A 13,827-nucleotide genomic window follows, 5' to 3' on the forward strand; every position below is an offset into this window, starting at 1 on the left:
TGCATGTCTGCGTGCTGTGTGTGTGCATGTCTGCGTACTGTGTGTGTGCATGTCTGCGTACTGTGTGTTTGTGCATGTCTACGTACTGTAGGTGTGTATGTCTGAGTACTGTATGTGTGTATGTCTGCGTACTGTATGTATGTGTATGTTTATGTATTGTATGTTTACATGTGTGCGTATTGTGTGTTTGTGTGTGTGTGTGCAGATCTGCCTATGTGAAGGATGAGGGGGAAGGCTAGGCCCTGAGTAGTATATCTATATTTCTCCTCCGTATCTGTGCATCATGTATCGTGGCATGTGGGCCCACTGAGACTCTTTTGCCCGGGGCCCACAAAAACCTGGAGCCGGCCCTGCAGCCAGGGGCTGTGCTGGATTAGTCAGGTCTCTCCCTGTAGTTTCCAGGAGGCTTTTCAAACTATGTTTTTTCGGAAAGCCATGGTGATTCAGAGTAAGACATACCTGGCTGTAATTGCGTAGCCAGGCCCTTTTTTATACGGTCTATAGTTTGGGCAGTGTGAATCTCATGACATGTTCCATTTAAAAAAAGAATGTATTACATGTCCTGCTGCCTGTATGGCAAATAATATACCGTGGTGTGAAAAAGTGTTTGCACCCTTCTTGACTTAATATTCTTTTGCATGTTTGTCACACTTAAATGTTTCAGATCACCAAGTAAATTTAAATATTAGACAAAGATAACACAAGTAAACACAAAATGCAGTTTTTAAATGATGGTCTTTATTATTAAGGGAAAAAGAAATCCAAGCCTACAGGGCCTTCTGTGAAAAAGTGATTGCCCCTAAACCTAATAATTGGTTGGGCCACCCTTATCTGCAACAACTACAATAAAGCGTTTTCTGTAACTGGCAATGAGTCTTTTACAACGCTCTGGAGGAATTTTGGCCCACTCATCTTTTGCAGAATTGTTGTAATTCAACCACATTGGAGGGTTTCTGAGCATGAACTGCTTTTTTAAAATCATGCCACAGCATCTCAAACGGATTAAGGTTAGGATTTTGACTAGGCCACTCCAAAGTCTTAATTTTGGTTTTCTTAAGCCATTTAGAGGTGAACTTGCTGGTGTGTTTTGGATCATTGCCCTGCTGCATAACTCAAGTGCGCTTCAGCTTGAGGTCACAAACAAATGGCCGGGCATTCTCCTTCAGGATATTTTAGTAGGCAGCAGAATTCACCGTTCCGTTTACCATAGCAAGTCTTCCAGGTCCTGAAGCAGCAAAACAGCCCCAGAAAATCACACTACCACCACTATATTTTACCATTTGTATGATGTTCCTTTTCTGAAATGCTGTGTTACTTCTATGAACGATCTAATGGGACATACACCTTCCAAAGTGTTCAACTTTTGTCTCCTCAGTTTACAGAGTATTCTTCCAAAAGTCTTGGGTATCATCAAGATGTTTTCTGGCAAAAACTGAGATGAGCCTTTATGTTCTTATTGCTCAGCAGTAGTTTTCATTTTGGAACTCTGCCGTGCAGGCCATTTTTGCCCAGTCTCTTTCTTATGGTGGAGTCATGAACACTGACCTTAACTAAGATAAGTGAGTCCTTCATTTTATAGGATATTGTTGTATGGTCTTTTGTGACCTCTTGGATGAGTCGTCTCTGTGTTCTTGGGGTAATTTTGGTCTGCTAGCTTCTCCTGGGAATGTTCACCACTGTTCCTTGTTTTCAATATTTGAGAATAATGGCTCCCACTGTGGTTCACTGGAGTCCCAAAGCTTTAGAAATAGCTTTATAACCTTTTCCAGACTGATACAGCTCAACTACTTTGTTTCGTATTTGTTCCAGAATGTCTTTGGCCCGTGCCATGATGTCTAGCTTTTGAGGAGCTTTTGGTCTAGTTCACTTTGTTAGGCCGGTTTCACATGTCAGTGGCTCCGGTACGTGAGGTGACAGTTTCCTCACGTACCGGAGCCACTGACACACGTAGACACATTGAAATCAATGCATCTGTGCAGATGTCATTGATTTTTTGCGGACCGTGTCTCCATGTGCCAAACACGGAGACATGTCAGTGTTCGTGGGAGCGCACGGATTACACGGACCCATTAAAGTCAATGGGTCCATGTAAAACACGTACCGCACACGGACGTTGTCCGTGTGTAATCCGTGTGTCGTGCAGGAGACAGCGCTACAGTTAAGCGCTGTCCCCCCCACATGGTGCTGAAGCCGCCATTCATATCTTCTCTGCAGCAGCGTTTGCTGTAGAGAAGATATGAATATTCCTTTTTTTTTTTCTCGTGTTTATAATAATGAGCCATGTCCCCAACCCCCTCCCACCCCCTGTGCGCCCGCCCGCTGTTATTAAAATACTCACCTGGCTCCCTCGCTGGCGCTGCTTCCTGTCCTGGCCGCACCTTCTACTGTATGAGCGGTCACGTGGGGCCGCTCATTTACAGTAATGAATATGCGGTTCCACCCACATGGGAGGTGGAGCCGCATATTCATGACTGTAATCGGCGGCCCCACGTGACCGCTCATACAGTAGAAGGTGCGGCCAGGACAGGAAGCAGCACCAGCGAGGGAACCAGGTGAGTATTTTAATAACAGCGGGCAGGCGCACAGGGGGTGGGAGGGGGGTGGGGACATGGATCTTTATGTTAACCACGAGAAACAGAAAAAAAAAAGAAATATTCATATCTTCTCTACAGCAAACGCTGCTGCAGAGAAGATATGAATGGCGGCTTCAGCACCACGTGGGGGGACAGCGCTTATCTCTAGCGCTGTCTCCTGCACGGTGCGTGTGGTACCCAGTCGGCACACGGGCGGCACACGTGTGCCACACTGATGTGCCACAGAAACGCACGGGCACACGGACACGGATAATTCCGGTACCGATTTTTCCAGTACCGGAATTATCTGGACGTGTGGGACTGCCCTTAGACAGATCCTATTTAAGTGATTTCTTGATTGAGAACAGGTGTGGCAGTAATCAGGCCTGTCTGTGGCTAGGGAATTTTAGCTCAACTTCCCAAAGATGTGATAAACCACAGTTAATTTATGTTTTAAGGGAGGGGGTAATCACTTTTTCACACTGTTAGGGTTGGCGGAACGCACCAAATATATTGTTTATTAAAAGGAATTGGTGCGTTCGCAACCCGGGATCCACCGTGCAGGAAAGTACCTGCTGCTAAATAATGGCGGCTCTATATGGCGGTATATACTAACTCTGTTAGCTTCACAGAGTAACCGCGAGAGGTGAGCTCTGTGCCCTGTTAGACTTTCACAGAGGCACAGGCCAACTACCCAGATGTGAGCAGTGAGTGGTCATGCATGCATACTCAATCTCCTCGCCGGAGGAGCCAGCATTCTATGGGCTTATTTCAGCCGGGTCCCTGAACACATACAAACACATGACCACATTGGCGCAAAGCATATAGCAAAAGACGATACTAGCGCATGGCCGTGCGGTCATGCGCAGTTTATATAGTTGCAGCACAGGAAGCTGCTACTGAAGTTTTTGCCCTTTCAGGACCTTCCAGAAGGACCAATGGAAAGTGCTGCAGTACCTGAGCATGTTTTGCCCTTTCAGGACCTTCCAGAAGGACCAATGGAATGTACTGCAGCACCTGAGCATGTGACTGAACATGTGGCCCTCGACCTCCAATGGGAGACCCTGCCCTGGGCATGCTCAGTGTGAGTAAACAAGGACTTAGTCCCAGAGAGGCTCGCTCGCCGCAGATCTGTGCAGGGTACCACAGGAAAGCCAGAAAAGGCAGCAGTGACCCTATGCACCGAATCAGCCCCAGCGAGACGCTGGGAGCGACGTCTCCGCTGAGCAGAGCCCACTGCGGCCGATACCGAATGGGAGACCGCAGCAGACACGGATCGAGATTCCCCCTGTGCAGCAGAGGAAACTCGACTCCTAACACATACGGCCCTGTAGCATTGGATTTTTTTCTCTTAATAATAAAGACTTTCATTTAAAAAAATGCATTTTGTGTTTACTTGTGTTATATTTGTCCAATATTTTTGTTTTTTGGTGATCTGACACATTTAGATGTAAAAAACATGCAAGAGTATAGGAAATCAGGAGGGGGCAAACACTTTTTCACACCACTGTATTTAACAGATCTGTGCAGAAATAACATGTCTTTTTTCTTATTATTATAAGAATAAGAATCATAATGTTTTTTAAGCAGCAAAAACATATTCTGCACCATTTCACAATTCAATATATGTACTGCACACACAATATCTGACATTAGAGTAAATAATATTTCGGTGCACACAGGCTGCCATTGTTCTCAGCATCACGAGTCCTGTTTACACAGGACTATGCATTGCCGACAACAATATTCTTTTGTGCAGCACAAGAGATCTTTTCACTGGATGAACAAGCATTTAGACGTTATTCGTCTGGTGATTGTCAGCCTGTTTACAATGACAGATTATCATGAAAAGAGTGTTAGTAGGATCACTAGTTCACAACAATTTTGCAGTCTAAATGGACTTTATGACATAATTCAACAAGTGAAAAAAAAGAGTGATCGATCTGCTTGTAAACTTTGTCCTGAACAAAGCTTACAATGTAATGTCAAACACATGCATGTATAAACACAATGGCAAATGCCCAAATCGAAATTACTCTACAATCTCATAGAACTATGTATCTGCATGAATTTATTAAGTATATCCAAAAATGTAAATAAACAGGATATTGAATTCATTAAAAATTAATTACCAAGATAATAAAAATGCATTTTTTCTGACATAATTTTACATTGTATGAGTTAAAAATGTTTGCATGAAACATAAAAGTTGACAGATGAAAATGGGATATGCATAGGAGCCGACTGATTAAGACTGGTGTAGTGCACATTTGTGCTATGACAGTCTTGCTGGAGTACAAGGCACCAAATTTATTAAGAGGCGCACACCATTTAATGAATTCAGTGCCTTTTCTGAGGTATGCACGCCTCTGTGTGCTGAGCCAGAAATGCTACTCCAGTCAGTAACTGGAGTAGCATTTTTGATGTACAAAACGTCAGCACTCTTGATGAATTTGACTATGCCCATCCGACTCCTCCTTAGCTCTCCTATTCATCTTCTCCTGTGCACCACAATGTTAATGGGTTTTCCACTACTCGGAAAACCCCTTCTCAATCAGCATGTTGCCCGCCATAAAATAACAACACTTATACTTACCTTCAGTGCTGGCACCCTTATAGTGGTGTCGGCACTCGACCTCCTGGGGCCCATCAGACACTGTTATATTATGCTTGCCCTGTGCCCAATCAACACTGGTATCACTCTCCTTGCCATTGGAGGAGTTAGACATCAAGATAAAGTCAGAGTAGCAGCTGGTCGATCACTTCCTCCTGATGTCTGACATGTCCAAAGGCGGGGAGAGTTAAGCCAACGCTGATTGGGTGCAGGGCTCACGTGACTTAACAATGTCATCAGAGCCCCAGGAGAGTGAGTGCTGACACTTCTGGAATGGCGCTAGCACCAGATGTGAATATAAGGCTATGTACTCGGAAATTTCCGCGGCAATTCCGGAACTCCCTGCCATGGGAAAAACGCATGCTGAATTGGCATGCATTTTCCCACTAAACACTAGCTTTTACAAGTGTAATTAGCTTGCAGAATGCTAGCGTTTCCAAGTGATCTGTAGCATTGCTTGGAAAACTGATTGACAGGTTGGTCACACTTGTCAAACATAGTGTTTGACAAGTGTGACCAACTTTTTACTATTGATGGTGCCTATGCAGCATCAATAGTAAAAAGATATACTGTTAAAAATAATTTAAAAAATAATTAATCGTGATATTCTCACCTTCCGGCGTCCCCAGCAGTCTTCCCGCTCCTCGCGATGCTCACGTTCCCAGTAATGCCTAGTAGCAATGACCCCAGATGACGTAGCATCACGCGAGACCGCTACGTCATCACAGGTCATTGCCGCAAAGCATCCTTGAGAACGGGAGCATCACGAGGAGCAGGAAGACTGCCGGGGACGCCGGAAGGTGAGAATATCACGATTTTTATTTTAATTCTTTTTTTTAACAATTATATGGTTCCCAGAGCCTGGAGGAGAGTCTCCTCTCCTCCACCCTGGGTACCAACCGCACATGATCCGCTTACTTCCCGCATGGTGGGCATAGCCACATGCGGAAAATAGGCAGATCAATGCATTCCTATGTGTGCGGAATCCCCGTGATTCCGCACAAAGAATGAACATATCGCGTTTTTATAGTGAAAAATTCCTGAACGTGTGCACATAGCCTAAGTGTTGTTATTTTACGGGGGCAATCGTGCTGATTGAGAAGGGTTGTCAGAGTAGTGGACAACCCCTTTAATCATTGTCAGCCCATGGACTGGCATGACACCTGTGTGTCGTCTGTAATTTTTACTGACCCATAGACTTGGGTCTATGAAAACCACGGATAGAAAATGTACACGAAAAACTGACATCTGAATGAGGCCTTATTCTAACCCAGTGTAAATAATACTCTATAGCAAACAATTCACTTGTGATGTACTTGGACATCAACGAATAAAGCTGTTATAGGTAAACAAAAAAATCCGATATGAGCTGATTGAAAAAGCACTCTCTATAATTTGTACAAGTCAAACAACATAAAAACATTCCTATTGTATATAACTTCTAAAATGCAATATGATCCATCCATGTTACTTGATAATTCTGAGTAATATTGACATAGCCGGGTCAGCAGAATGGTTTCTACTTTACAGAGAAGCAGTTCAAACAATTATTATCTTTTTAATGGATATGCTTCGGCTGCCTTCCATTCAGAAACATGAACCCATTTCAGCGCAACCATTTATCTGTTTTAGCACCTTTTAGCTATAAGTGACCTCTAAAAGAGAAAAACAACACATTATATTTTCAGACCACTATCTACATACATCTGTCAATGAAAAATCATAGTTTCCATGAGCGGAAAATTGCTATCTCTTCTAACATATACATTTTTCTATTCCAAAAGATACATGTGGGAAATGTGGAGGAAATTGATTTGCATCTAAATTACATTTCATTTAATGAAACACCCCTGTGATACCTAGCGCCAAAACATTGGAATCAGATTCTTTAAAGAGTAACCAATATACATTTTTACATAAATCAATAGTACATGTGAATTGAAACCTAGAACCATATCTTATTAGTGAAAAAAATGCCTCCTCCTTCATTGAGATTGATTATTCACTACTTAGCCGTGAACAGACAGTGAATGTAGATTATCACATTCTTACGGTATGGCAGATGCTGCTTATAAAACTCTATGGAGATGGAAGGGGAGTAAGAGGGAGGAAATAGTGACAGACATTTTTCTGCAAGTTCACCTGAAAATACAGTTACACCCATAGGGTCTGTTTACACGGACTGATCAGAGGCAGAATAAGAATGTTGATCGGTATTATCAGTCGTTGATTGGCTTTACCAATCATTTAATAGCCTATTTCAACAGGCAGACCAAAGGAAATGATGCACACTGAGCAATCTGTAGATCACTCAGTGCGCAAAAAAACTGCCATCGTTTTCGACAGTGTAAACTCTGTTTACACAGGACAATTCATTGTCAAGAACATTGTTTTCTAGTGCTGAGCAAAAGATAATTTGACCCTATGAATGAATGTTTTGCTCGTTCACCAAGTGAACATCAGACTGTTTATACTGCAAGATAATCATGAAACAAAAGTTTATATTAAGAATGCTCATTCGTGATTATCTTTCAAATTCAGTTCTGGAGATTTGATGGCCAAGACAACATCTTGAACTTGTCATGTACAGTATGTGCATAACTATTAGGCGGGTGTGAGAAACATGCTACACAGTAAGAATTCCTTAAAAATAGAAGTGTTAATAATTTATTTTTATTTATTAATAAAATGCAAAGTGAATGAACAAGAGAGAAATCTAAATCAAATTACTGCAATATTTAGTGTGACATCCCTTTGCTTTCAAAACAGCACAAATTCATCAGGGTACACTGGCACATAGGAACTCAGAACTTAGCAAGACAGGAACTCTGCAGGGAGATCAGAGGTGTATCTAGGGTTTCTGGCACCTGGGGCAACAATACATTTTGGCGCCCTTACTTCCCAAGGACATATGTGATTTGCACACTTAGGCCGGGATCACACATGCGAGAAACACGTCCGAGTCTCGCATGTGAAATCCAAGCTCTGGCGCCGGCACTCCAGAGCGGAGCGTGTGGCCGCATAGCAACACATGGAGCCGCACGCTCCGCTCTGGAGTGCCGGCACCAGAGCTTGGATTTCACATGCGAGACACGGACGTGTTTCTCGCATGTGTGATCCCGGCCTTAGTCATGTACCCACGAGCTACTCTCCCTAGTGCTCTCAATGTTCAGTGAAAAACTGAGAAAAGCAGGAAGAGAAGCTCGTCGTCACAGGACCATAAGTATGAGGCTATATGCACACGTTCATGTTTTTTCGCTTTTTTTTGCGTTTTTTAAAATTGCTATAATAATGCATAAAAAATGCATACTTATGCATCCTACCATTTAGAATGCATTCTGCAATTTTTGTGCTCATGATGCATTTTTTCAACGCCTTCTCAGTGTTGTTTTCAACTGTCCCGGTGCCTGCGCTGTTATTTTATGCCTTGGGCATGCGCAGTTAGCGCTGCCCGTCTTCTGACATCATTTGATGTCTTGCTGGCTGCGCCTGTGCAGCCGTGCTGCCCGAGATCCCGCCCCGCAGTGTCTTCTGATTTATTGGCAGCGCTAACTGTGCATGCCAAAGGCATAAGATAACAGCGCAGACCTGCCCCAGGACTATTTCAAGGTATTTTGGACAAATTGCAAAATCGATTATTTCTGCCGTTACAGCACCAAGAACTAAAAGAGCCACCTTGTCAGAATGTACTAATGCGGCACAAGGTGGCTCTTTTACTTACAAAAACCTGGGGGGGATGACAGGTTCCCTTTAACCCCTTTACCCCCAAGGGTGGTTTGCACGTTAATGACCGGGCCAATTTTTACAATTCTGACCACTGTCCCTTTATGAGGTTATAACTCTGGAACGCTTCAACGGATCCCAGTGATTCTGACATTGTTTTCTCGTGACATATTGTACTTCATGACAATGGTAAAAATTCTTTGATAGTACCTGCGTTTATTTGTGAAAAAAACGGAAATTTGGCGAAAATTATGAAAATTTCGCAATTTTCCAACTTTGAATTTTTATGCAATTAAATCACAGAGATATGTCACACAAAATACTTAATAAGTAACATTTTCCATATGTCTACTTTACATCAGCACAATTTTGGAACCAAAATTTTTTTTTGTTAGGGAGTTATAAGGGTTAAAAGTTGACCAGCAATTTCTCATTTCTACAACACCATTTTATTTTAGGGACCACATCTCATTTGAAGTCATTTTGAGGGGTCTATATGATAGAAAATACCCAAGTGTGACACCATTCTAAAAACTACACCCCTCAAGGTGCTCAAAACCATATTCAAGAAGTTTATTAACCCTTCTGGTGCTTCACAGGAATTTTTTGAATGTTTAAATAAAAATGAACATTTAACTTTTTTTCACAAAAAATTTAATTCAGCTCCAATTTGTTTTATTTTACCAAGGGTAACAGGAGAAAATGGACCCCAAACATTGTTGTACAATTTGTCCTGAGTATGCCAATACCCCACATGTGGGGGTAAACCACTGTTTGGGCGCATGGCAGAGCTCGGAAGCGAAGGAGTGCCATTTGACTTTTCAATGCAAAATTGACTGGAATTGAGATGGGACGCCATGTTTCGTTTGGAGAGCCCCTGATGTGCCTAAACATTGAAACCCCCCACAAGTGACACCATTTTGGAAAGTAGACCCCCTAAGGAACTTATCTAGAGGTGTGGTGAGCACTTTGACCCAACAAGTGCTTCACAGAAGTTTATAATGTAGAACCGTAAAAATAAAAAATCATATTTTTTCACAAAAATTATCTTTTTGCCCCCAATTTTTTATTTTCCCAAGGGTAAGAGAAGAAATTGGACCCCAAAAGTTGTTGTACAATTTGTCCTGAGTACGCTGATACCCCATATGTGGGGGTAAACCACTGTTTGGGCGGATGGGAGAGCTCGGAAGGGAAGGAGCGCCGTTTGACTTTTCAAAGCAAAATTGACAGGAATTGAGATGGGACGCCATGTTGCGTTTGAAGAGCCACTGATGTGCCTAAATATTGAAACCCCCCACAAATGACACCATTTTGGAAAGTAGACCCCCTAAGGAACTTATCTAGAGGTGTGGTGAGCACTTTGACCCACCAAGTGCTTCACAGAAGTTTATAATGCAGAGCCGTAAAAATAAAACAAAATTTTTTTCCCACAAAAATTATTTTTTTAGCCCCCAGTTTTGTATTTTCCTGAGGGTAACAGGAGAAATTGGACCCCAAAATTTGTTGCCCAATTTGTCCTGAGTGCGATGATACACCATATGTGGGGGGAACCACTGTTTGGGCACATGGGAGGGCTCAGAAGGGAAGGAGTGCCATTTGAATGCAGACTTAGATGGAATGGTCTGCAGGTGTCACATTGCGTTTGCAGAGCCCCTAATGTACCTAAACAGTAGAAACCCCCCACAAGTGACACCATTTTGGAAAGTAGACCCCCTTATGAACTTATCTAGATGTGTGCTGAGCGCTTTGACCCACCAAGGGCTTCACAGAAGTTTATAATGGAGAGCCGTAAAAATAAAACAAAAATTTTTTCCCACAAAAATTATTTTTTAGCCCCCAGTTTTGTATTTTCCCGAGGGTAACAGGAGAAATTCGACCCCACAATTTGTTGTCCAATTTGTCCTGAGTGCGCTGATACCCCATATGTGGGGGGGAACCACTGTTTGGGCGCATGGGAGGGCTCGGAAGGGAAGGAGCTCCATTTGGAATGAGGACTTAGATGGAATGGTCTGCAGGTGTCACATTGCATTTGCAGAGCCCCTAATGTACCTAAACAGTAGAAACCTCCCACAAGTGACACCATTTTGGAAACTAGACCCCCTAAGGAACTCATCTAGATGTGTTGTGATAGCTTTGAACCCCCAAGTGTTTCACTACAGTTTATAACGCAGTGCCGTGAAAATAGAAAAAAAAAATTTTCCCACAAAAAATATGTTTTAGCCCCGAGTTTTGTATTTTCCCAAGGGTAACAGGAGAAATTGGACCCCAAAAGTTGTTGTCCTATTTGTCCTGAGTACGCTGATACCCCATATGTTGGGGTAAACCCCTGTTTGGGCACACGGGAGAGCTCGGAAGGGAAGAAGCACTGTTTTACTTTTTCAACGCAGAATTGGCTGGAATTGAGATCGGACGCCATGTCGCGTTTGGAGAGCCCCTGATGTGCCTAAACAGTGGAAACCCCCCAATTATAACTGAAACCCTAATCCAAACACATCCCTAACCCTAATCCCAACAGTAACCCTAACCACACCTCTAACCCTGACACACCCCTAACCCTAATCCCAACCCTATTCCCAACCGTAAATGTAATCTAAACCCTAACTGTAACTTTAGCCCCAACCCAAACTGTAGCCCTAGCCCTAACCCTAGCCCTAACCCTAATCCTAACCCTAGCCCTAACCCTAGCCCTAACCCTAACCCTAGCCCTAACCCTAGCCCTAACCCTAGCCCTAACCCTAACCCTAACCCTAACCCTAGCCCTAACCCTAGCCTTAGCCCTAACCCTAGCCCTAACCCTAGCCCTAACCCTAACCCTAACCCTAGCCCTAACCCTAGCCCTAACCCTAACCCTATCCCTAACCCTAGCCCTAGCCCTAGCCCTAGCCCTAACCCTAGCCCTAACTCTAACCCTAGCCCTAATGGGAAAATGGAAATAAATACATTTTTTTAATTTTTCCCTAACTAAGGGGGTGATGAAGGGGGGTTTGATTTACTTTTATAGCGAGTTTTTTAGCGGATTTTTATGATTGGCAGCCGTCACACACTGAAAGACGCTTTTTATTGCAAAAAATATTTTTTGCGTTACCACATTTTGAGAGCTATAATTTTTCTATATTTTGGTCCACAGAGTCATGTGAGGTCTTGTTTTTTGCGGGACGAGTTGCCGTTTTTATTGGTAACATTTTCGGGCACGTGACATTTTTTGATCGCTTTTTATTCTGATTTTTGTGAGGCAGAATGACCAAAAACCAGCTATTCATGAATTTCTTTTGGGGGAGGCGTTTATACCATTCCGCGTTTGGTAAAATTGATAAAGCAGTTTTATTCTTCGGGTCAGTACGATTACAGCGACACCTCATTTATATTTTTTTTATGTTTTGGCGCTTTTATACGATAAAAACTATTTTATAGAAAAAAATAATTATTTTGGCATCGCTTTATTCTCAGGACTATAACTTTTTTATTTTTTTGCTGATGATGCTGTGTTGCGGCTCGTTTTTTGCGGGACAAGATGACGTTTTCAGCGGTACCATGTGTATTTATATCTATCTTTTTGATCGCGTGTTATTCCACTTTTTGTTCGGCGGTATGATAATAAAGCGTTGTTTTTTGCCTCGTTTTTTTTTTTCTTTCTTACGGTGTTTACTGAAGGGGTTAACTAGTGGGCCAGTTTTATAGGTCGGGCCGTTACGGACGCGGCGATACTAAATATGTGTACTTTTATTTTTATTTTTTTTATTTAGATAAAGAAATGTATTTATGGTAATAATATATTTTTTTTTTTTCATTATTTTGGAATATTTTTTTTTTTTTTTTTTACACATTTTATTTTATTTTTTTTAACTTTTTTACTTTGTCCCAGGGGGGGACATCACAGATCAGTGATCTGACAGTTTGCACAGCACTCTGTCAGATCACTGATCTGACTAGCAGCGCTGCAGCCTTCACAGTGCCTGCTCTAAGCAGGCTCTGTGAAGCCACCTCCCTCCCTGCAGGACCCGGATCCGCGGCCATCTTGGATCCGGGGCTGGAGGGAGCAGGGAGGGAGGTGAGACCCTCGCAGCAACGTGATCACATCGCGTTGCTGCGGGGGGCTCAGGGAAGCCCGCAGGGAGCCCCCTCCCTGCGGGAAGCTTCCCTGTACCGCCGGCACATCGCGATCATCTTTGATCGCGGTGTGCCAGGGGTTAATGTGCCGGGGCAGTCCGTGACCGCTCCTGGCACATAGTGCCGGATGTCAGCTGCGATAAACAGCTGACACCCGGCCGCGATCGGCGGCGCTCCCCCCGTGAGCGCCGCCGATCGCGCTGGACGTACTATCCCGTCCATGGTCATAGGGGCCCACCCCACATGGACGGGATAGTACGTCCGATGTCAGAAAGGGGTTAAAGATATAAGTATCATTATAATGCTCCTGAATAAAAAATTGCCCCACACTATATTGTCTGCACAATATATGACCCCCACACTGTCCCTCTTATGGTACATGCTCTTCACACTGACCTCTCCTTTCCATACTGGCCCCCTCTTCACACTGTCCTCTCATACTGTGTCCCCCCTAAAGGGCCCAGTATTTATACTGAACTCTCTCATTCCACTCCCCCTCCTTGGTATATTGTCCCCTCCTGTCTGTGCCCTTACATGGTCTCTCCATGTTACGCACCCACTACTCAATTTCTATCCTGTGCCCACTCATTTTTCTCCTCCCATACTGTCTCCTCACACTATTCCCCTCCTGTTGTGAATTCTGTGGCTGAATTCACTCCTGTGGTCACAAGTGGTACTGCAGCTTCTGAGCTTCCTCCCTCAGGTGTTCTGGTGAGCTCGTTAACTGCTTCATTACTTAACTCCGCCTGATGCTGCTATCCTTGCTCCTTGTCAATGTTTCAGTGTTGGATCTGAGCTTCTCCTGATTGT

Source organism: Ranitomeya imitator, chromosome 5 (genome assembly GCF_032444005.1).
Source record: "Ranitomeya imitator isolate aRanImi1 chromosome 5, aRanImi1.pri, whole genome shotgun sequence".
Taxonomy (NCBI): Eukaryota; Metazoa; Chordata; class Amphibia; order Anura; family Dendrobatidae; genus Ranitomeya; species Ranitomeya imitator.